Source organism: Phaenicophaeus curvirostris, chromosome 21 (genome assembly GCF_032191515.1).
Source record: "Phaenicophaeus curvirostris isolate KB17595 chromosome 21, BPBGC_Pcur_1.0, whole genome shotgun sequence".
Lineage (NCBI taxonomy): Eukaryota > Metazoa > Chordata > Aves > Cuculiformes > Cuculidae > Phaenicophaeus > Phaenicophaeus curvirostris.
The window spans coordinates 2,771,032-2,794,287 of record NC_091412.1 but is presented as its reverse complement, the minus strand read 5'-3'; the positions used below and the strand labels follow the sequence as shown (position 1 = coordinate 2,794,287).

Here is a 23,256-nt window from a genome sequence, read left to right as displayed (position 1 = left end):
CTCCTAGAGGTGCAATTTTGTGCATATTGGGGACTTGAAGCAGAATTACAGGCACTTTGCGAGCTTGCAGATTGGCATCAAATACAGAAGGCTGGCTGTGTGAGTGAGATGCTTCTCTGGGAAGCTGGATAGGGTGGAAGAGCCAGGCTGGGCTTTGCCCTGTGTTCAGCGCTGCTTGTCATGCAGCCTCTACCATGGGATGCTCAGAGGCAGGAGGTATTCTTAGAGTGAACTACTGCTTAAAAATACTCATTCTAATAAAAACATAGCAAGAAGTAAACAACGATAAACTGTACAGAATAAACTGGATTTTCTTTGGTCTTTGAAAAAAGAATGAAGCTAGGTTTGTTATCTTTGCTAAGTTCCTGGTGGTATTTTTGGTAATCGCTCTGTTTTGCTTAGTAATAATCAACACCTCTACTTACCAACAGTGTTGTTGCTATTAATGTAAGTGTTTCTCATTCCCTCATCACTTGTTTACTGCTTAGGTATCCTGAAATGGGAGATACTGTAATAAAAGGTCTATTTTGGATTTTGGTGCATAATAGGACAAACAAGTGCTTAAAATGTATCCGTGCATCATTTGAGGACATTCAAGAGATCAGTAGCCTGTTTCCTTCGCTATGAACTCAAACGGACAAGTGGCATTTATGCCCTTGTATGAAATACAAATTGGTTTGCAACACTGGGTGATCACTGACAAAGGCAAGCTATTTCTTTTGTTAAAACCTTTTTTTTTTTTTCCCCTTGGCTTCTGCCAACCTGTATGTCCTGGGAAGACCACTGAATAAAGGCTTTTGCAAGTTATAAAGCAGTGTTTACTCATCTAAAACAGGTTGCTCATGTTTTCATGTTTTCTTTTGGTGTGGCAGTGACTCCCAAGTGTCTTGATTTTTTTTTTTTTTTTCAGTTTCCTGGGGCTGTGTATGTGTGATATCTGAGGTTTGGGGACTTCTTTTTCAGTCAGACTTGGTGACCATCTGTTACAGAAGGACCAAGTGCTGATGTCCAGACGCCACAGGAGGCTGGAGTGATGAGAAGCCTCATGGCTTAAGCTGCCTGCCTGCCTTCCCCAAAGCTCTTTGCCTTCTTGTTTGCATCACCAGGTGCTTGGATGGTGCTAAGCTTCAGGATGAGTAAGAGCTAGTGAGAATTGTATAAATAGAAGGAGAGAGAGTAGAAGTTGCTTGTTTGGGCTAACAAAGGGCATAAACTCTTTCTTTGTGCGTGTCATCGGTTTGTGTTCAAGGCTGCTGGGTGTTTTGGATGCCACTGGGCTGTGAGAACATTCTGCAGTGTTTTAATACATCAAACTTTGGAAAGAGTAGATTTCCTTCCTGATGGTCTCTTATTGTTTATTTACAAATATTATTATTTCCCATTCTTTCTGCTTCTATCATGCAAACTGACCAGCAGGCACTGCCGTGTTTTCTGTCCGTACTTGCCTGGCAGTCCTGTCATGTGGTCCTTTAACCTACCATGTGGTCCCATCAGGCTGAGGCTGATGCCAAGTCAGGAGCTGACAGAAGTGCTTAAAAACTAAATGAGATCCAAAAGGTGGAACCACAGTGTAATGCTGGGGAGCACCGTGCTAGAGAAATTTTGGATTAGATACTGGACATTTTAACAGGGCTGTTCATTATTTTTTTCTTCCTCTAGCCTGAACTTGGACATTTGCCTTTTAAATAAATAAATACCTGGCTGTAGTTTGCGGTGAGCTGGTTGTTTTCCTTATTTCCCATGATAAACTATTTCCATCCGTTGGCAGAGCTGGTGCATAGATGTACTGCATCATCTGGGGATGAGGTAGAACATCAGTACTGTAAAGGAAACAACACCAGTGCCCACTGATGTTGAGCTTAGAAAGAGAAAAGAGGAAAAAATATTCCTCTTTTGCCATGTAACTCTAATAAAGATCCTTTCAGCTGAATATTTGCTTATTACTTTCAGATGAAAGTCAGTATTTAAATATAAAATGTGGGTTTTATTAGTTCCTAGATGGCTCCTCTTGCCAGTTGTGTGCTCTTATGCTTCAGCAGGAGAGCACATGCATTGCAGGTCTGTTAAGGAAAAGTATTGTGTATTCGTCATCCTGAAGTAACAGCTGAGTTGCTCATTAACACAATAGTTTGAATCCACAGGCTACTCCTTCCAGTGAGTTATAACTTAAATTGGGCTCCATTTAATGGCTGGAACTGTTTGACAATGCCTTGTTTGTGCTCCATAAATATGTAAATCTTTCCACTTAATTCTTCTCTTTTTTTTTTTAATCTGCTGAACACACTACCTCATTTATCTAATTCTCAACTCCTTAATCGTCCTGCATGTTTCAATGTTTTAATATATTTGGACAAGGGCTACAATCTCTTTTTTTTTCAGAGGAAACAGTGCAGATTTGTTCTTTTGTTTACTGCCAACTCCAGAGTAAACTCCAGCTCTGATCTGCTGATAGCTGAAGGCTGGTAAAGGAAGAATTATACAACAGGAATGCAAGGAAATAACTCCATTCATTGCAGTTAGAATCAACAGAGTAAAGCCTGTAAGTCGCAGTTATCATTTCAAAGTTGAAAGAACTCTCCTCCCCACGAACTTGGTTTTGTGTAGCTAACTGTAAGATATATTTACTAAGAGAGGAACATGTTTTATTATAGCATAAAAGAAATAAAGATTGATTAAGCCTGTTCTGTGACCATACAATCCCCTGTTATTTTCAGATGCAGTGCACAAAGTTTTACTGTGCTGACCATGGAAACTGAGAATCTGATCTCATTTTTGTGGTCTGATGTGTAATAAACATCTTGTACTGGCTGATAAAGTTTTATTTTCACAATCCAAAGAAAAGCAGTGAATGCCTGAACTTCCTCACCAGCCAGAGCTGACTTTCTTACTTTGGTATGTTAACTGTGCTTTAGTAGAGATGGAAATAAAAAGCCTCCTTCCGAACTGCAACCTGCATTAGAGGGCTCCCGGCAGCAGTGCTGAGATATCAGAGCTGCTGTTTAGCACAGAGTGGAAAGAGAAACACTGAGTTTGCTTGGTGACAGCAAACCATTTCCTCATCTTCTGAGCACTCCTGAGGTACGCGTTTGTGGGGATGTCTCAGGAGGCAAAGTGAGTTTTGTTAGACCTTCGCAGTCCAATTAACTTTCGTGAATGTAATGTAATAGATGCTTTTAGGATTCTTGTGTTACTTACTAGCCATAATCGTAGGTAGATGTAGGCTGTTCTTGGTGGACAGCTGTCCGTGGTCTAAGTTCTTTCAATACAAAGTGTTTATGAAGTAGGAATCTAATCCTTTTTTTAAGTGTGAACGTGTGTTTGATCAGGATAGAAATCTAAACAAAAAGTTAATTTTCTCTGCCTATGAAGTTTAGTGTCCTTGTTACAGAGGATACTAGAGGTGTCAAGAGGTGTTGCAAACTACAGCACTTAAGAGTAAAATGCAACCCTTAAGTATTATGTAAAGCATTCAAATAGAATATTTTAAAAAAATGATACTGGGGGAATTTCTAAAGCTGGCAGGGGAAAATTTACAAGTTTTGACATGGATAGAACAGCTAAAAGGAAGGTGTGATACTTGTTGTCTGCTGTTCAGGCTTTTTAGAAATGCTAAGTGTCAGAGAATCTGGATAATGATGTGCATTGGTTTTAGTGATACCTGAATATTTATCCTAGCTCTGTGGTTAAAAGGTGAGTATTCAACTGTTTATTATGCTACACATGTATCCTGTTTTTCAGGGTGAGTTGGTTGAAGTTGACAAGTCAGAGACCTTGATTGAAATGGCCCATGTTAATCTTGTTTAACATTTGTAGCTTTTATTTCTCGTATTAAAGAACGATTGACTCTTCCCTGTTGATAACCTCTGAGGCAAGCACTGGGAAATAAATGGAGTCTTGGCAAAAAGAAATAAAAGCTGTTCTTAATAATGAGGAGGACAGGCTCTGTATGCGTCTGAGCAACTGTATGTGTTCACATAGCTTTACTTAGTCGTTATTTTCATGCTTTTTTGAAAATGATGGATGACTTCTTACATGATTGATCGCACAGTTGTGATCTTTTTCAAGCTGCTTTTGGGTGGAAATTGGAGTTTGATTGTAACACGGAAAACAGACGTTTTCATTTGAAACTAATAATAATAAATGTGCTGAGTATTTAGGAAAAAAAAAATCTTAGCCTATTTTGTATTTGTAAGTAAACAGTGTGATGTGACCTGCACTAAACAAACAAAACTGATGGTGACTCAAGACTGTGCTTGTCAAGGCAGTGGAGTCAGTAGATCTCAGCCTCCCACACCTCTTTGTTTGCAGACTGCAAGAAAAAAACAAGTTTACTTGCTTTTTCAGTTCCCAATTTGTTTCTCAGCCTGGAATGAATGAGTGATTGCTCTGAACTAAACTGAGTGATTTGAAATGAGGAAAATATTCTCGCTGCTCGCAGAAGATGCTGTTGCTGTCAAAAACTGGCTTGTTGCGTAAATGGACTGGTTCCAGTTGCTTTGTCACCCATTTCTCTTCAATTGACTTAGTTAATTTGCTTTGGAGTTTCAGCAGCAAGCATACTTCTTTCAATAATTGTTATTTAAATTATCTTGTTTACACCTAAGGTGCCATCACTCAAAAAAAAATTTCAGATACCTTGCAGTACAATTCATTAATGTTAAAATAAAACTGTGTTTTTAATTGTCTTCATGTTTGAACTCTTCGGTTGCAAAATGGAAATGTTAGAATTAACCCGTCTCTCACCACCATGGAGATAGATTTATGGTATACTGAGATGTTAAATTTATGGTATACGAAGATGATGTTTGTTAAGTTGCATGGTGTTACACGTTTGGCATTTTCATGAGCCAGGCAGAGTTTTAACGTGCAGGGCTTGTTTGCATCTGCCGAGCTAGCAAGGTGTGAAACCACGCACTGCCACTCGATCTCTCCTGAGCTCACCATGGGTTTTAGGCTGGGTAGTGAATGGTGTTCTGGTGCAAGTTACCTTTCACAGGCTGAGGGGACACAACGCTGAGGTAGATCACTGGTTTTGTTAAGAGCAAACAGCCTGAAACAATTTCTGTGCACCTGGAATTGATACATTATTCTGGATAATGGAATGGATTTGAGTTACCTGCCCTGCAGACGAGGTAAAGGTAGTTGAGAGTGTACAAAACAGATTGTAAAAGAACAGCACATCATTTTTGACATGGATTGTTTTTTTAAATGGTGGTTTTTGCAGTATTCCTGGCATACAGGTATAGTGGTATTGTGATGGGTGCCAGGAACCACTTTGCTAGACAAGTATAATTGTGGCTGAGCACAGGAGAGGTTAGCAAGGATTCAGCTTGCCCAAAGCAGGTTTTACGGTTTTCTGGAGTGGAGTGATGGGAGTAGAGGAAAAGGGACAGAGAGTGACAAAGCACAGGCTTGGCCTGGGGAATGAGCATGGATATCTCATGATATCATGGAAAGCTTTTTAGAGGACTTTGGAATTAGCACCATAGTGAGCCTTAACGTTTGTCTGTTGTTCCTAGTCTAAGCCTGACACCACGTTGTCGTCACAGCTTAGAAAATCAAAGACCTTCACAGAATGGTCGAGGTTGTGAAGGATCTCTGAAGATCCAGTGCCCCAGCTCGGGGCAGAGCCAACTAGAGCAGGTTGCTCAGGGGTTTGTCCAGTTGCATCTTGTGCTTAAAGCCGTGCGTGGAGCTTTGCCCTTTTCTGTGTTAACAGTTACTGACCTTGTTGGCATTGTAGTACTTTGCTCTATTTGGCCTTACTTTCCGCATATCGTATAATGTGTGATTTAATATCTCATTTAAACTGGGCAAAGTGTTTTTTGAACTTGATTTGAGATTGTACAATCTCTCAGGTTTGGCGCGAACTGTTGGTATGGAGGAGGAACTCTCTACTGCAGTTAATTCATTGGCCCTTTACGTTTCTTCATGAATGTTTTATATGAAACGGCTTATTGGCTGTGAACTGTGAAGAAACAGCTGAAGTTTAAACAAACTGGAAGCCAAAAAAAATTCCATAGCTGGGTAAGAGCAAAGCTTGCCTTGGGACAGGGCATGTGCTCACTTCTGTAGCAGCACAGAGGCTGAATGGCAGTTTGTAAGGCTGTTAGATGGATGTACAAGACTAATGAAGCTACTTCTACCTAAGCCCTCTACACAACGGTTCTGTTTATAGAATCATAGAATGGCTTGGGTTGGAAGGGACCTTGAAGATCATCCAGTTCCAACAGGGAAGCGTTAGAATGGCGTGAAGCCCAGATGTTACTTGGTTTGACTTTAATGTACAGTGTTGTGTGGTGGATGCTGGGCAGTAACAGTGACGCGATGGTTGGTGGACAGCTTCTGAAATCCTGCTGTAACAGTGGTCATGCGATGCAACCACACTACATGAAAGGGTTTTCTCTCTAGTCTTCCTCTTGGTGTCAAGTTACTCCGAGGCCCTGCGTTTCTGAGTGGTTCTTGTAATTCCTGTCTGTACAGTCATTTTCTTGGCTCTGTGCCTTGTCACATTGCCTTTCGCAGTCCTCTACGCCGGGGGCTGCTGAGGCTTGACCCCAAGACAAGCGCTCCGTGTGTGTATAGGGAAAGCCTTGTGTCTGAGGAAGCGTGAAAGTCTCCAGGGGAAGGGTTTACACCGAATCACTGAGCTATCCCCTGGTTGCTCTTATGCTGTGACAGGCCAGAAATACTTTTTGTTTTTACAGGAGTGTGAAATCAGCCTGGAATGACTAATGTAAAAGGACTTTGTGTGTCCTGTACCCCTTTGAATGGCTTTGTTCATTCAGATGGTGGCTGAATTGTAATCCTAGGCAATGATTTAAATATGAAATAGTCCCAAAACAATATGGTTATCTGTTAGCTTTTAATGATCTTTTGAAGCAGCGTATTTTAATAGATATCTCATTGTAAAGGTGATAATGACCTAATTATCAGTGGAAAAAAAAAAAAAAGAAAAAAGTCAGAAATTATAAACAGCACATGCACGTGTGTATGAAATGCTTCATGCAAGATTTGTGTCCTTTTCAGATGTACATGAGCGTATGGTTTAAATTAATTTCCCTCTACGTTTATAGTATACCACTGAGATTTTGAACTGATACAGGCTTGGCTGTTAATCCATATTTGATAGCCTTCCATGGCATGTTATTGCTGTTTATCTCCATTGGAGTTCTCACTGACTGGAATGTAACCACACGTTTTTCTCAGGAATTCATAGAATCATAGAATCACCAGGTTGGAAGAGACCCACCAGATCATCGAGTCCAATTTGTTGATGGCCACAGTGGAGAGAAGAGCGAATGGCGCTGTCTTCAGGTGCCGGCTCCCCTGGCTGGGGTCTGAGCGTGAGAGCAAAGCAGCTGATGAAATTCCTGGCCCCATGTCAGCAGTTCTCCCCTCCAGCGTTAACTTGCTGAGTGTGGCTCAAGTTGGAGGGAGGGGACCAACCCAAAAATAACCCTCACGCCTTTGAAGCCAGCTCGTTTTGGTCATGTTTCTGGCAGAGGCTTACAGGCAGCTGGGCAGTGCAGCTACAGGATGGTTAGCATGAGGGTTGGAGTGGAAATGATTGATGACTTAACCTTTCTTTACCGCCCAGGAGAATGGCCAGACGATTAGGTCGTGTTGTAGGAATAGAAATAACTTATTTGTAAAGGTATGAGGTGTGTGAATAGCGATGGTGTTAAACTTTTTTCAAAACCACGGGGGCAGGCTTATCCGATATGTTGAACTGATACCGTGTTTTGAATATTACATTTACTCTTTTTGGTTTTTTTTTCATTCCAACAATAATGTTTTCCCCCTTTCACTTAGGTTTGAAAGAACTCAGTGACAGGAATAGAACTGTTCCTGGATTCAAAACAGAGTGGTACTTCTTCCTCAGCTTGGTTAAATGTATTGCTGGTTTTATATTCCTTGCAGGATCAGCACAGAAAAAAGGACAATGAGGGAATTCCATGGTGCTATTTAAAAGAGTCTGATATAAAACAAAGTTTAAAATTAATTAGGACCTGCCTTTTAAGCACTTGTCAAATATTCTCAGTGTCAGATTTTCTTCCCACTTAATGTTCACTTTATAGCAAATCTAATGTGAGGTACATGATAATATTTTCAGAATCACCTAAGTCCCATTTAAAAAACAAAAACTTAAGCACTTGGCACCCCAAGGCTCATTGAGAGCCAATGGGGCTTGCACTCTTAAATGTCTGCTGTTGGAGGGGAATACATTTCAGGTTTTTAAAATTTCACCTCCTGGACAGACTGGCTGACAACATTTGCGACCAGAGCCTGGTAAAAATGCACCAAAGGGAGGGGAGGGTCGGTGTGGTTGTTCCTGCAGACATGAGTGAAGGTGTACAGCTGAGAATTAGTTTAGAGGGTCAAAAGTGTGTGTGTGGGGTCTCTTTGTTCTTGTCTCTCATACCTGTATGGGTTAATGACTCGCTTTACTCTGTTTCTCCAGCAGTGAGGATCAGGCCCCTGCAGTGACCACTATTATCCTACACCCTGAGAGGTGGGAGGATGCTGCAGACTCTCTTGGCAGAGCGAGAAACTGAGGCACGTAGAAGGTCCAGTGGCTTATGCATCTCACAAAGCAGGTCTGCAGTGTTTTTTCCAGGCCCTGCTTCGTCTCCACCACTAGAACTGCCTCGTTTCAGTAGGGCAGATGATGGCATGTTTTCAGCCCATGTTTGTCTTAGCCACTTGGAATCCTTGTCATCCAGCTGCTGCCTTCTTTTTCTTTTGCCTTTTCCTTTTGTAGTTTTTGTAGGCTCGTTAGTGGTGGTGTGTTCTGCCCTCTTTGCTTATACCTCGAGAAAGAAATGTGACTTGAAAGATGTCCATTTGAGCTCCCACTAATAACAGTCTTCCCAAGAACCATAAAGAAAACAACCAGGAAGGTACTTATATGCGTGTCTGTCTCTTTAATACACATAAAAGCACATATATTTGTGTGCATATTTTATATATACGTATATATGTGTCACTCCAAAGTCAGAGCACTCTTGAAATGGAAATTGCTTCAGCTAGAAATGAGAGGTGGCTCATGCTGACAAACCAACCCACATGTTTTTAGGGACTCTAATAGCTGCGCTTCAGGACAGAGAATGTCTCTCTTCCCAGTATCCTTCAGATGACAGCTGCCACAGCGGAGGCTGAATATGAAGAATATGAAAACGTTTTCACGTGGCTGTATCCTGGGCACTGAGAGGACTCTAGAGCTCAGAACAATAGCAGAATACGGAGCTGCCAGCAGGGAGTCTGAGTGGACAAGTATAATCATGCACCGCTCAGCTTTCAAGGAAATTACAGTTAGTGTGCTGACTCGCTCATAATAGTGATGCATTGTTTAGCTTAATAACTTATCAGCTCTCCAGGAACCAGCTAGTGATCACTGTCATCATACACTGCTAATCATTCTGCTCTCAAATTGTCCCAAGATGAGCTAAGGACCTGTCACATCACCTATTAAACTGGCAAACCAAGCACTATAATTTTATCTTTTTTGAGCTAGAAGGAGCAATATTGCCCACCTTTTTTGTTCTCCTGTTTTGTCATTATCGTACATAATTGTGCATGTCATTTTTTAAATATCAGGTTGAAAGGACATTGTCAAATTATGTTGATTTTTTTTAATATTTATATTTTTTTTTATATTTGTAGAGTCTTTGTTAAATTGCTTTTCTTTGTGATAAGTATGAGGGAGCTCAATCTGAAACCTTTTTAAGGAACATTTGTTTTTCATGAAGCATTTGTGGCAGAGAGGTGATTTTCCCTAGTGCTTGTCTGTAGTACCCAGGCTCCTGTTAGTCACTGGTAAATGTACCTGACAATGGCCCCTCTGTAACACCAAAGATTATCCCTGTTACACAAATGTGGAATTTCAGCCCAGGAAGATAGAGTGGTTTACCCATAGGCATGCAGGGAGCTGTGGAAGAACAAGGAGGAGAAGCAAGCTGGTTTGAGTCCTGATCCCAGTAGGCTGTATATCCTTGCTGAATGCATGCTGGCTGCTTGTCAAAGGGTTATTTGTGAGCTCTGAGCTGCTGGCACTCGAGGAGCCTTGGAGCATTTCTTCTGAAGGAAAAGTGGCCACCGATACCCAAGTAGATTTTACTAGATAATATATCTATCCCTTCTTTAATAAGTAACATTTTAAACTGTCCTGACTCTGTTTTACTGCTGCTGCTGTTTAATGTTTCCTTAATAGAAATTGAGAACCTGGGGACAAGGCATTGGGATCTTGTTTTTAAGCTTTGTAGGTGCCTAATTTTGTGGCTGGCAAGATAAATCTTCCTGCCTCAATACCAGTCCACGCAGCAGCACCGTATCTATAGCTTTAACGTAGATAGGTGGGCTAAATCTGGTGCTGTAACCAGGAAAACACGGAACTTTGCATGGACTAAGTGAGCAAGTGTTTAATCTGATTTTAGATGGATTTTTTTGTAGTCCATGCTGGTCTGTGCCGCTACGTGCATGAGAGCCCTTTCTTCATGCCCTGACAGCAACCATGGTCAGATGCCAAATCAAACCCGTTCTTGTGGAGCACTGCGAAACAGCTTTGTTTGCTAACATTTAGATGAAAGATCCTAGAGTGGTGCAAAGTACCAACGCTGTGAGGACACCTTTTCATAGTCAGTAGTGCACAGATACGCCAGGCACGGTGGGGGGAGATCTCCAGGCTGTTCTATACTTGGGGCTGAAAGATAAATCTGTTAAGAAGGGGAGGGGGAGACGGATGTCCCCAAGTGAAACAAGCCTCCTTGCTGGTCTGAATAGTGCAGGCAGCTGCAGGTAGTATCTACTCATCTCAGGAACTGTTCAAACAGTGGGGAGGACTATTTTTATTAGATTGGAATGAGTACACCAGGATTTAAATGCAACCCTGAGCATTTCCCTGTTTTTTCAGTTGTTGGAGATGATTGCTTTGGTTTCACCTCTCCTGTGTCTGTCTTGAGAAAGACAATTGTATCTTTTAATCCATGATGGCTACAATTACAATAGAAAGGGGACTTCTGTTGCAAGATTTATGGCCTGGCACATCTATTTTGTCTGATGAAGTGTCATCTTTCGTTATGTTTTGAGAAGATGCTGCCTGACTGTGGTATCTCTAATCTACATGAGAAAATATTTGGCTGCATCTATTCTTTTCAATTACAGTAGTATTCTTCCAGCTCAAACTATATTGGTCTTAGTGTATAATATTGAAAATTTAGGTCCATCCTTTGCTAACAAACAGAAGAGATTGGGTCATTATGAAATGATGATCTCTACAGGGACTTTGCTTTGCATGTGCTCTAAATGCATTATCTTGGCAGCAACAAGTGACAAAAATGCTGAGTAAGTGTGTCTCGTCTCCAGGATCGAGTTTCGTAATAAGGAAATACCTGAAGCTTACAGGTGTGGCTTTCTCTTTTTCCGTGAGAATATTTCCCACCTCTCCAAGAGTTTGCTGTCTTCCTTTGAAAATGACTGTTCAGGTAGGCTCCTGCAGCAGGTGAGCCCTGTGTTATTGGCTCCAGTTGCTGTGGGGCCAGCAAATGGCATTTGGCCCAACTCCAAGGCTGTACCAGTTACCTGTATTTTGTGTTGTACTAGCATGAAAAGCATTGTCAGGGTAAGAAAAACAGAATTGAGTTGGAAAACCTGAAAACTGGTATGAAATAATGCCAGTGTGTGCTTAGTACAGCATAACCACTGTGCAGTGATGTACCTTACTGTTTGTGTTGAACTGGAGCTGGCTGGGTAGTTACGCTTGACCAGAGCTTTTTCTGGCATGAGATAATTCTTTCTTCGTCATGCCCATAGATACAGATGTGGAACTGTCAATATTCAAACCAATGATTTTGTTACTGATCAGCTTGGGATGCCCCTGTTCTATGCGAAGTCAACAAGTCTCTCTTCCTTGATGTCAGCAAGTTAGAGCACAGGCTGAAAAATTTATGTGACAAGGAATGTTTCTGCAAAGTCCTGTTCATGCCAATCAGACATCCATGCACTGGAGGTTTATGGGAAAATTGCCCTTTTTTCTGGATGTAGCATGCATTAGGATCCTTGGATTAATTCATATTCTGTTAAAACTAGCTATCGATAGTTGGGTGAGTTGTGTAAATGGTGAAGTTCCGGTATTAAGGGGACAAAACATGCAGTCTGGATCTAGATTAACAGACTGAAAGCAGCACACTGCCTTCTTCTGGCATTTTGGTGTTGATTTCTCAGCTTGAGAAACTTGGCAGGCAACAGGATTGCTGGTGGTTGTTACCCCAACATTCCAGAGTCAGTTGTGTGAATCCTACTACTTAAAGTTGTATTTTGCTGAGGCTTTCGCACCCCTTCGTTCTCCTGGATAACTTAGGTTTGCAGTGCTCCTATCCTGCTGCTCAGCAGCTCCATCATGGTTTGAAGCCACTGTATGATGTCTCAAGCACAAATATGCTGATACTGATGATGATTGCCTAAGCCTTGCCTTTTTACCTTTTCTCCTTTAATTTCTGCTGTTGTGGCACTGAGGTTCTGTTCGGTGCTGTTTTTTAAAGGAAGAATATCCGTGGTGGCTCAGTGCCGTCATTTCAAAGACTGGCTGTTCAGCAGGTTCTTGATGGAAAGATTTAAGAAGAAATTATTTTGTTCCCTGGGCATGAAGATTCTGGTTAGGAGTGTAACTGGCACAGGACTACCTTTGCCTGGGAGTCTGGCCAGACAGAAATGTTTTATTTCCATTTAAGACAGGGCCCTGCACCCTCAGTAGTCGTTTTCATAGCTGCTTTGTTTACAGCTGGCATTGCTTTTTCAGGGGCAAGATGTGATCCTCATGCTGAGGACAGCCTGCGATACCTTGGATCTTCTCTCAACCTGCTAGCAGTAGTTGGCTTGCCATGCTGGGAGAGCGAGGGTGCAGGGTGTTGGACTTAATCAAGCGTCTAGGGAAGCTTGCACAGCATTTGTGTGTGTGTTGAGCTTTGTTTTGGAAATTGAGGGGAACATCTCTACAAATCTGTTGTTTCAGCTTAGGCAGAAAGATTCATCCGTTGGGTACAGGTCGCAGTAGTGCGGACCGCTTTACACCACCTTTGTTTGAAGCAGAGAAGGCTGAGGTTTGCTGGTGTTCAAATAAGTGCAGTAAAAACATCCAATCATTTATCTCTGCCAGGTGTTTGTCTTTATAATTTTCGAGCCTTATTTTGTTGGGTTTTTCAGGTACCTTGTATGACTGTACATTGTGGCAGTGATGCAGGCTCATTTCAATCAGAGCATTTGAGGAAGAAGTTAACAGGAGCGTGGCTCAACGCTGAATGGTTTTTGATAGACAATGAGCAACCTGTGCCTGTGTAACAGGAGAAATCGTTACTAGATCCAAAGCAGTGGCTGTACTGACATTAATGTAATTGGAAGGGACAGGCTTTGCCCCTATCTGTTCATAGATTTGAGCGTTGCTCCCTTTTTTCAGCACACTTATGTTCAGTACTTTTAAGTAGGAGATGCTGCCCACTGCTCAGACAGTGCTAGAAGGAAATGTTATGCACCGGTTCAGCCTCCCCAACAGTTACAGCTTTGCTTATTGCATGCTTAGATGAAACAGAAGCTTATTGTACAGAAATCCAGTAAATTACGCTTAAGCTTTTCTTTGGACAGGTCAGCAGTGACCGGCTTGGAAACCTCAGTATGCTCTTGGGTTGCTTGTGTGGACAAAACTTGTGTGCAATTTAATCTAAAAAATTCCCTTCTCCCCTCATTTATTGATCTGAGCAAAAAATTATTACATTGACATTGCGAGAGCTGATTCCCATGAAGATATCTCCCTTCCCTGCAGAGAGAGTGGCCTGGCCCTACAGCTTCCTGGGAAATCTATCAGAACTCCTTCACCTTGGCCTGCATGTATTCACTACATGGAAGTAGTTAACTGGTAGTAAACGTCAGTACAGGCTTACACACTGACAAATTTGAAGCAAAAGGCTCTGTTAAAGCTGTTTTTAATATTTTTATCTGTGCATTTGTATGGCCATGTGGAGCCTCCTCCTGAAACGTTTGCATCTGTGAGCAGCCTTCCTATTCTGCAGATGACAGGCTGGGAGCGTGTTTCCTCCTTGATGCTGTGTAGAAAATCAACGTGATAGTTACACATCAAACTAGTGAATGTCCTGACTGCATCCAGAATTGGGAACTGTCACTGCAGGAGACTGGTTTCAGTGGGATTATCAGATGCTCTGGTTAGCTGGTTCACTCCTGACTTTCTCAACACCCGATAATATCCCCTAATCGTTTTCTTCCATAATTAACCTGTTCTTCTTGGTCTGGATCGTTGGCCCTTAAGTAATGGCATCATTCCTTATTTCATTCATCCTTTCAAACAGTTGCTTCTGCTTGGAAAAATGCACAGACTCATTTTCTGTTGGCTCGTGTCAGGGTGTGTTCCCTTGCATTGTGCTTGTGTGTTACTAAGAGTCCGGAGTGTTTGGGGATTCAGGGATTGTGTTTATTCATTTTCAGGAAAAGATTTTGGTCCCTTTGACAGTTTGTCTTTAGCTTGCTGCCTTTTAAAACCGTCGGAGCTCTGCGCTGACAATCCATCAGTCTGCCGTACAAGACAGGAATGAGTGACATTGCTTGTTTCAACAGATCATAACTGTTCTGCTTTCTCCCTCAAGCCCTGTAAAGTCTTGTTATGTCAGGGTGTGTGGGAGAGAGCTGTATATATTTTTGTTGTTGGGGCATCTCCTTTTGAGCCCTTTATCTTTTACATCTCGAGCCTTGGAGGTATCTGGTTCTTCCCAAACTGCTGTTTTTAAGAAATGCCGCTTGTGCTCAGCTGGCTAAAGCCTCAGCTGCTGAGGTGGTGGAGTTTGTCTGATAGAGCTGAGGAAGCTTCTCAGACAGGGACCACACGTGTGAGAGGCTGGAGGCTGGTGCAGTGTGGATGGTGGAACAGTGGGGCAGGAGGAATGCCGTACAGAAGACTTAGAAGTTGTGAGCTTAATACAGCTATTACTAAATCAGTTTTTTCAGCCAATGTTTTGCAGAAAGTTAAACTGTAATTACAAAGCCTTTTATCTTCTCTCTTTCTCTCCCTCTCTCTCACACACACCAAATCATTTCTTCCCTTTATCTTTTTCATTCTTCTTTCTCTATAGTCTGCAGAAGGCAAATTCCTGCAGAATTCCTGGCATAAAGATGGAGACTGATAACACTGGTGTGTGGTACTGAAGCAGGAACTGAAGCTACAGCTGTTCCATAGTTCCCAGCACAGGGCTCGTGCGATGGAGCTGATGGAAGATTCCCGAGTGAAGCCTCACAAGGGCAGTGTGTCCTCACAAGGGCAGTTTTGCTACATCAAAATCCAGTTGTGTGCCCACTACAGGAGAAGGCAGTGGTTACAGAGGCTGAGCAGGTAGTGCTTGTCTAGTGATAGCAGAACTGGGAACCCGGATCCCCAGCTTCTGTTTTTAGCTCTAACCAACTAATTGCAAAGACTTCTGCAAATCATTCAGGCCAAATCCTGCACATAGAGCAGACCCCAGTAAAATCCTTCCAGATTTTCACTGGGGACATAGGATCAGCTTCTTCACTGTTGTTTTTCTCTCACTCATTCCCTCACTGAGGGAATGAAAATCAACACCTTTATGCAGGAAATGTGATAATTTGTTGTGTTTGTGAAGCGATAACATGGGCATCGTTGTGTGACATGTGTGATCTGGCATCCCTAGTGGGGATTGATTGACTGCTGTTATCAGCAGGGTCTTTGGAGCATGGGATTTTTGGCCTCTCTCATCAGAATACAATTTCACATGATTATAGAGGATAATGCTGGAAATGCCTCTACACTGGGCTTGCCACACGTCCAGATGGCAAGGTCACTGTGGTGTGGACCTTGCTCAATCGCTTTGTATGCCACAATAGGTTCTGCTGCTTCTTTGTTACTGGCTTGGCTAGAAATTGAGTTCTGTGGCTGTCAATGAATTCGGAGAGTTGGGATTAATACCTACAGTGAACTCTGCTTTTATTGACCTTACATTATTTCCCACCCTTTTGCAAAAGTGAATGGGAATGCTTGGTTTCTGTATGGTGCTTTTCCTTTAAGATAATCTGAGCTGCAATCTTAAAATAAAATGGAGTTTAAAACATTCTAGACTAGGAGTTAATTTATAGAGCATCTTGCAAGATAAAAGGGCACAACAAAAGGGATGCTATAATGTGCAGCCCCCTTCCTTTTACGTTTGGCTGTGCTGTATTTTGTAGCATGTGCAGTTCTGGTGTCTGCCGAGGGCAGCATCTTGCTCTGCTGGTTTGTGTGAGGCTTTATTTTCCTGGTGCAGGGACAGAGGTGGATTAATCTGCAAAGCTGTTGACAGAAATCTGTTAGCAGGCTTTTCAGCAGGGATCAGCTGGAAAAAAAACACAACTTGATTTTTGTGTCAGTTGAGTTTTTGATAAGCGTTAGAGAAAGGCTCTTCGTAAACTTAGTTCTGAAAACACTGAGCCTGGTGGTGGATTTTTTTCCTTTAGGAGATGTTTGTCAGTATAGTGGCACTTCATGCTCTTGCCTGTCAAGGGGCAGCTCTGTCCCGGTGCTTACATAGATTTGACTAACAGGGCTTTAAAGTGGGCAGGCCTTGCTGAATTTCTTATTTAGGGAAAGCAAGACATAAAGGAGCAGAATTATTGCCTCCCATGCCCCTTGGGCTGGGACAGCATCCTCCCTTCCTCTGTCTCCGGTGAATGAAAATAGCGTCCTGACTTGTACAGCAACCCATTTCTGGGAGCCTGGGGGCAATGGAACAAAGAACACTGGTAGCCCATAGTCAAAGCACGAAGATGTCTTCTGATTTGGGAGCTACCTGCTTGTACTTTTAAATACACACAAATCTATTGGTGTGTCTCCAGCTTTGCAGTTTGTCTCATTGTCTCAGACTGCGTTTGAGGCAACAGACTGGAGCTGCTGCAAGTGCTGGTGATTCCTAGTCCTCATGGTGCATCCATCGATGGAGCTTCTGCCAGTGCCCATGTCCCATCCCAGTGCTGGGGGCTTCTTACTCGCAGGGAGCCTCTGAGATTGGTACTTGGGCTGGGTCTTTCCCCCCCACATAACATGTCATACTGCTTCTGTCAGTCACATCATGGTGGTGATTTGGAGCTCTTTTGTGGGCAGCAAGCTCCTGCTCTTCAGTGAGGTTACCCTGATTTTGATCTAATGGTTTTCCAAACATATTTTCTCATCCTCAAGATATCAGTCTCTTGCTTTCTTGTCTGCTCTCTCTCTCTACCAATTGCTAGACCTGTCCTGCCTTGAAGGGGAAGGTTCTCAGGAGAAGCCTGTTTTCTGGTGTTCTGCCAGAGGGCACCAGTAGCCCCTGTGGGTAAAGCATTGGATGTTTAGGGGTAAACTGGCCTGTTTGTCTCAGCAGGACTCAGAAGTAGATGTGAGCTTCCAGTTTTCTGCCCCTTTCTTTGTAGAAAGGGTGGCAGTCCTGAGTGCTTCTCAGCCCGGAAGAGCAGGAGGGCTTGTCCCGATGAAATGGGCATCAGAGAAAGGGTCAGGAAAAAACCTTTTGCCCTGCTTCTCCGAGTCCTGCACAGGACAGGCACCTTAAAGTCCATTCAGATGTAGCCCAGTGTTGGGTGAGTTGTGCATTTGAGCATGGAGTCAAAGAATCATAGAATAGTTTGTGCAGGAAGGGATCTTAAAACCTGTCTAGTTCCACCATCCTGCCGTGGGCAGGGATACCTCCCACTGGATCAGGTTGCTCAAAGCCTCATCCAGCCTGGCCTTGAACACCTCCAGGGATGGGGCTTCCACAACTTCTCTGGGCAGATGCATTTAGCATTTTGACTAAAGCCTGGCTTTTGGGCTCCTTTGTACACAGATATTTTTTTTTTCCAAAATTTTTACTGTGTTTTCAGCCAGAAAGCAATTTTTTTTCCATTTTACGTTCATTTCCTTTTGCTGACACTAAAGCATCATATGATTTAGAGCCTTGTTTTCGAGCTTGATATGAAGGCTAATTACTTCCTTCTTGCATCCTCTCAGTAAGAAAACATGGGACTTAATCTTTCACAAAAGAGAAAGCATGAAAAAATTAAGTACATGGAAGTCTTTCTTAAGTCCCTAGATTTTAATTCATTTTTTGCTGTGTATTGGTGACAAAATATTGAGCTAAGCCTCAAACTCCGTAGCTCTGTCTGTGTGGACACAGTTTTTTGTTCAGATGCTTGTCCTCACTGGGTCCACTTATGCAGTTAGAATTCAGCCTGTGGCTGGTACTCTCAGGAGTGAGGGGTGCGCTCTGGGCTGTTTTTTGTTTATAAAGAAGTCAGGATGTAGTTGTCCTGTTTCAGCCCTGGAATTGCTTTGATTATCCATATTACTTCTAAGTAATTAAGCTGTGTATTTTCTCCTTGTCTCTTCATATTCTTTCTTGCTTAATTTGATAAGAGAGGGAGAAACTACAGCAGGAAATGTGGGAGCATCAGTAAATTTTATCAAGGGTAAAGCATGTGATGGTGTTTTACAGAGATGCCAGTGTAAGGGCAACCTGCTGTCAGGACAGCTTGGGAGGGAAAAGGCTCTTGCTTCATCATCAAATGTGACTTTATTGCAGCCAAAGGAACATCAACTCTTGCAATTCCTCGTGTAATGCGGGACTGGCAGAGTTGACAGGGATCATATTTACTTCTGATCAAAATAGCTGTGGTTAAAACTTTTATCTAAAATTTCTGCGAAGGACTAGCTCATAACGACTGAGGGCGTGCCTTAGAAAACGCGATTCTCCACTGTGCAGAGTAAATACCGGATAGTTTGAGGATGTCCCTCTGAAAGAACTGGTCCAATAGGAAGATCTGCTTTAATGAAAACTTGGTTTCTATTAGATGGGTTGTTTTTTCTGCAGAGTCAGCATGCAAGGTTCCCAATATCCTTGGCTTATCAGGCTGCCTTAGGGCAGACCTAACTTCAAGCGCATGAGTCACTCCATTTAAAATTTAATAGCTAGGTATGTGATTAAGTCAATTGATAAATTGGGAGTGTGAGTTGTAAAAGGGGGTTGGGGGACTGTTCCCCAACTCTCTCTTCTGACCGTAACCCCTCCTGTGATGCCGTGATTTGTTTGCTTCCAAGATTCTCTAACAAAATACTTCAAAGCTTGGCAGAAGAAAAGCCAAGGGACTCCTTTGGAGACAGGCTTGTGGGATTCAAAGGTTATAAAACCAGAAAACATCTTTTAAGAGCATCAGAATTCTGAAGAGTGCCATTCAGAATAACTTTTTGTCCATGGGTCTCTGAACCATTTTAAGCATTTAATATGCAGGGATTACAGTTCTTTAAATGCTTTACAGAGATAGTAGCTTTTTGTAAGTGCTTACAGTATTCCCCAAGACTTTTTCAACAACTTTTTTAACAAGATGCATAAAGGATATATTAAAAAATAATAAAATAAGTAATACTGTCTTGCCCACAAATTTTGTAGCAAGTGAGTTTTTACAACCTGCTCATGCCTGTGGTTCTTTTTATTGTTGGATTCTAGACTTAAAAAAAAATGCAATGTAGATGGTTTTGAACATTTTCACTCAGATCAACTATACATATGTTGTCAAAACAATGGAAATTATTTTAAAATCTTTGGGTTTTTAAAAATAAAAATAGAGCTGTTAGTATTTATGTACCAGTCTGAGCATCTTCAGTTACACATGCCTCACGTTTAGGTTTCTTTTTCTGTTGAAGTGCCTTGAAATCGCCTTAGGCTTCATATGATTTACTTTTATAAGCTGGAGTTTTAAGAAAAGCTCATATCATGCAATCAGTGACAGTAAAAGAGATCAGCAATGCTGAATTTTATTCCAAGTGGAATCCCAAATAATGTCATATATGCTTGACAGCTGAAAGTTGGAAAGCTAAAGAAAAGATACAGAAATTACTTTTCTTTTTTAAAGCTAGATGAGTGTCTGACTGTGCCTTCAGCTGAAGAATAGGCTCAGATCTGACTTAGAGATTGAGCCTGGTTTGAGCTTCGTGGATGAGACTCAGCCAAGGCTTTGGGTTTGGGTTGTGCTTCTGAAGGGTAAATCTGTACACACATTCTCAGGAAAGGGCAGCTTTGTTCATCATTGCTTCAGCACAGTCCCAGCAGCTGATATTGACTTCATAAATACAGTTGTATAGAGTCAGTTGTTTTGGAGACAACATCTAAACGTAGGCTTGTGCTTAGGGATCTGAGTGGGAAACTCTTCCAGTTTTTATATTTAGCCATCTTTTGCCATCAGGTGAATGTTCAGGTTGTAAAAGCTGGCTTGCTTTTTTTCAGCAGAAGAAGGGTAGAATAAGTAGAAAAAAAACCAGCTCAGTACAACGTGGACAAGCGCTGATGGCATCTGTTCAAACAGGCTGAGACTTGCCAGAGGCAAAATGGAAAGAATTTGATGTAGTGGGCTTGTTGGAGTTGCTTCTCCAGGTTGCTACGGTAAAGGACCTTTATCATCATAAAAGATGTTCAGATGTGCTTCTGCGTGGTCACTTCTATTCTGGGTGTGCAAGGTGAGTGCTGCACAGTGGCCAGGCAGGACCAGGAAACACTGCTTGGAGTCCTCTTGTTGCTGGGCAGCTATTTTAGGAGCGGTGTTACCACAAACTCTGAATAGAAATAGCTGTGAAAGGACCAGCAGCATTTCATTCAGGGAGGTTAAGCCACAGACCACCTGTGTGAGGTACATGTGGGTTGGTCCTTCCATTTTCAGCTTCAACATACCCAGATATCCAAACACCCTAGGAGGCCAGGCCCGAAGAAATAGGAAGAGTGGCTTTAAAAGGTGAGTTTTATTTAAAAGTATTCAATGTGTGTTTCTTCCTCTGTTTGGTATCCAGACTTTCAGTTTAGATCTGTCTGCAAACAAGCCTGAAGCTATTTATATATTTTTGTATGATTGTTCATGCATAATGACATTATTTTAGGTAGAGATTTGGAGGAAGGTACCTGCTTGCTGAACTGCGGTGCAATGAATGATGTCTCAGTGTTGTGCAGGAGGCTAAAAGAGGAGAGTGGTTTGCTCCAGAGCTGCAGTACCTCAGCAGTTCCTGACCTCTCTGGGTTTATGTCATCCCATGCCTTTGCAGAACAAACTCCTCCCTTGTCTCAAGCTGCATCCCACCCCCTTCCCCACTGCCCAGAAGACCTTGGTGTACATATGTCTCTAAATAAAACTGATATGGAGGCTTTGGAAACCAGAGAAGGGTTGATTAATTGGCTTTGAGGTTGGAATAATGAACATGTGGCTCTTGTGATAGAGAACTAAGCACTCATGGCTGTTTAACAGATAGTGTTTGGAAGACTTATGGGACATTGGCCCATGAAGACCTTTTATTTCTTGTCTCAAGCCAAGTTCTGACAAAGCCTGGAATTTCTTGCATGGGAGACTGCAGGGATGTGCCTCCTTGATTTGTGATCAATGTGGGGAGCAATAATTAGATTGTGTAATGAAGGGCATCTATTGGAAACTCTTCCTGGAAGAACAGTGCCAGACCCTGGTTGATGAGCAGAAGGAACTAAAACAAAGGAGAAAGAAGATTCCTTTTTCCTGTTTTGCCTTTGAAATAGCCCTCCCTGCCAGTTTGCATTCTGTGTAGTTGAAGGAGAACTGCTCCTGTTGTGTTGGCTGGTGCTTGAATGCCTGCCCACCTTTGCATTACAGAAGATAAACAATGCTCTCAGCAAGTAACTTGCACAGAATCTGTTTGAAGAGCAGGTAAACCTTCAGCGGGTTGGACAGGGCTGCCCAGTGCTCAGGTTCCAGGAGTGCCATGTGCTGGGCTGGCTCCTCTGCTCTCTTGACAGGCACTGCACCCGTGGCCAGCCTGTGAGCACGTGCGTGTGTGATACACGTACAGGTTATCTTCAAGGGTGAACATTCTGTAACACTTACTTTCTTCTTCCTGACCTTGATCTTCACATTTCTTCCTTCCAGGAGGTCTCATATCGCAGTGGCAGGAGGCTTGTCATGCCTTAGAGAGCCAGGATTTGCATCTCTTTGTAGCTGAGTGACTGATCTTTTTACTGTGCATTCATCCTCTGAGCTCTGGTGCTCCTGTGTTACAGCTACGAATCTTGTGTTTGCACAGCATTTGCCAGGGGCTGTGAGGAGATAGTGAGCAGAGGGAAAAATAGAACCAAAGAACTTCAGAAGTCAGGATGGTATGAGGTAAATAATCCATGTTATCTTACTTAATAGAGGGGGGCAGGAATGTGGGCCATCATCGTGTGCCAGTAGTGTTTGATCGTTTAGGAGGCTTTACTTCATGACCAAGTATTGCTTGGATGGATCCCCGGTGGCTGCTATGGCGCAGAGGGCATCTCAGCATGAAGGCTGAGGGTTGACTGTGTGGCTGGGGCAGGCAGGGTGGTTGGTTGATGAAGGCATTTTGTTTTGCAGTTGTTTTCCTTGTGACAGGCATTTATTTTAAAGTCACGCTCAATCTTTCTGGCAGCTGCTGTGACATCTCTGAGACTTGTTGGCCAGCCAGCACGTAGGACCTGAAACCTCTCCCTTATACATCAAGCTTGTTTGGTTCCTGTTCTGGGTGGGAAGCTCAAAACCTTGACCCAGTATGACTAAACGTCCCACATTTTCCGTGTGAGATACCTAACTGAGACATAGTTCGGATATTGGAATGGCTCCCTGCCATAACTTCACACCGTGTAGGAGAGATATAAAATGCATTTGAATTTTAGTTATGTTATTTGTGAGCATATAAGCCAAATATTTCTTCTATCCCACATCCTGCACTATACAAACTTCTTGTTGGCCTGAAGCTGCTTTGTGGTGATGCCAGGGACTGAAAGTCCTTTTTTTTCTGACATCAGATATTTAGAAAATTCTGCACAGGGACAAAGAGCTGCTCTCTTTTCTCAAAAATGAACTGTTGTGTACATACCCTCTTAGCAGTCAAACCCTGTGTAAGGAAACGGTGGCTCTGTGGCAAAAATCTGGGCTGTGCACTGAATTGTTATAGTGTTTAATCAGCTTTCTATTTTGATGACTATCTCCTTGGCTCATAAGGTGTCGTCTTTCTAAACACTTGCAGTTGTGTATTTTTTTTGTTGTGCCACCCTCAAGTCTGATAAGGAACTTCACAGGCCTCTGTTGGGAGAGATCGTCCCAGCCCCACGGCGCTTACCCAGATCACAGAGACCTGTCTTAGCATGCAGTTTTGACGAGGAGATAAATGTAATTTGGAAAGGCAGTTTCCAAGAAAATTGTATTTCCCAGAAAGTG

At 42.5% G+C, this 23,256-nt stretch overlaps 1 protein-coding gene and 1 long non-coding RNA gene across 2 annotated transcripts in view; both read left to right on the top strand.

Moving 5' to 3' along the window:
• Positions 1-23,256, top strand: part of CASTOR2 (cytosolic arginine sensor for mTORC1 subunit 2) — a 121,652-nt gene that overhangs the window by 5,199 nt on the left and 93,197 nt on the right. The gene's annotated exons all lie outside the window — the stretch shown is intronic.
• On the top strand, positions 2,985-4,027 carry LOC138729825 (uncharacterized). The gene is made up of 2 exons (XR_011338953.1): positions 2,985-3,078; positions 3,739-4,027. It is a non-coding gene; the product is annotated as an uncharacterized lncRNA (long non-coding RNA).